Raw genomic sequence first — 623 nt, forward strand, 5'->3', positions numbered from 1 at the left:
ACTTTAATTGTGCTTAAGAGTGAAAACATGCTTTTTAGGCCTTAAAATAGCTAAATCTAATTAACCTTGATTCCATTAGATGCCTTGATATATTTGTTAAGTGATTTAAGGTTTAGGAGGCAAAGATTGGATCAAGGGATGAAGAAAGAAGCATGAAAAGTTGGAGAACTCATGAAGAAATGAAAGAACCGGAAAGCTGTCAAGCCGACATCTTCGCACTTAAACGACCATAACTTGAGCTACAGAGGTCCAAATGATGCGGTTTCAGTTGGGTTGGAAAGCTAACATCCGGGGCTTCGAAATGATATAAATTTTGCCATATGTTGCTTCGCATTTAGGGGCGCGTACGCGCACTTTGCGCGCACGCGCCGATTCTGTCCGTGGCCCACTTTAATGAAATCGTCCCCAGCGGTTTTAGGAGCCTTGTGGGCCCAATCCAACTCATTTCTGATGCTATTTAAGTCAAGGATTGAAGAGGGATGAGACATCTAGTCACCATTAGTTTTAGTTTAGTAGTTAGAATTAGTTTCTAGAGAGAGAAGCTCTCACTTCTCTCTAGAATTAGGATTAGGGGTTAGATTAGGATCTCATAGTTCTAGGTTTAATTCAAGTCTCCTTCTACT

The sequence above is a fragment of the Arachis duranensis genome, chromosome 3, assembly GCF_000817695.3.
Source record: "Arachis duranensis cultivar V14167 chromosome 3, aradu.V14167.gnm2.J7QH, whole genome shotgun sequence".
Classification (NCBI taxonomy): domain Eukaryota; kingdom Viridiplantae; phylum Streptophyta; class Magnoliopsida; order Fabales; family Fabaceae; genus Arachis; species Arachis duranensis.